Source organism: Peromyscus californicus, unplaced genomic scaffold (genome assembly GCF_007827085.1).
Source record: "Peromyscus californicus insignis strain IS unplaced genomic scaffold, ASM782708v3 Scaffold_4__1_contigs__length_199733344, whole genome shotgun sequence".
Lineage (NCBI taxonomy): Eukaryota > Metazoa > Chordata > Mammalia > Rodentia > Cricetidae > Peromyscus > Peromyscus californicus.
Window position 1 is genome coordinate 188,076,908 of NW_026294562.1, and position 933 is coordinate 188,077,840.

Below are 933 nucleotides of genomic sequence, written 5' to 3' on the forward strand. Positions count from 1 at the left end.
TCCCTTGGCCCCACCTTGTAGGCGTGATAGTTACTGGAGACTCAATGGGGGTTGGAACTAACAGACCAAAGCTGTAATGGCTACCCACTACAAAAGCTGAATGGAGTTGGAAATCTGAAGAATATTTTGACATCAGACATGGAGTTTCATAGATTGGAGATTGTCCAGCTGGTTTTTGCTCGACCTTTAGTCCAATATTTCCTGACCTTGCTCCCTTGTCTATATTTTGGAATAGTAATACATAAACTGTGCTATAATATTGTAGAATTATGTGATCTGTTTATTTTATTTAGATTTTATAGGGAATTACAGTTAAGAGAGTGAATAAATCTCAAAAGAGACTTGGAACATGAAACTTTTAAACATTATTGAGACTATTATAGATCATGGGAACTTTAGAATTGGACTAAATGCAATTTTCATTATGATATTGTTACAATCTTTGGCAGTCAGGGAGTGGAATGTGGTAGACTGAATGTAATTGGCTAACATAATCTCATAGAGAGTAGCAATATTAAGATGTTTGAGTTTGCATGTCATCCTTGTGCAGGGGCCATGTTAATCTTCTCTGTATCGTTCCAATTTTAGTATATGTGCTGCTGAACTCACATTTTTTTGGAAGCTGCTTGCATGCACTTCCTGTTTTTATTTTTGTTAGGTAATATTATTTCCTTCTTGGGTCTCTGAGTGAGTTGAAGATTAGTTAGTTATAGTTTAAGATTAGATAGTTATAGTTATAGGTTTCCTTGTTAAGAATTTCAGAAAATAAACTCACTAAAGAGGTGTAAGTGTATAAATTTGAAAGATGTTATAAGATAGTTCTGTTAGTAATATAAGTTAGGATAGAAAGTGAATCAGGTACATTTTGGACTTACCAAAATAGGATAGATAATAAATGGAATTATTTTCTCTGAATTTGTCAAATGCAAATGG

At 33.5% G+C, this 933-nt stretch overlaps 1 non-coding gene across 1 annotated transcript; it reads right to left on the minus strand.

Moving 5' to 3' along the window:
* Positions 1–507: 507 nt before the first annotated feature.
* LOC128095742 (U6 spliceosomal RNA) lies at positions 508–609 on the minus strand. The gene has a single exon (XR_008213354.1). It is a non-coding gene; the product is annotated as a U6 spliceosomal RNA (small nuclear RNA).
* Between the last annotated feature and the right edge of the window lie 324 nt (positions 610–933).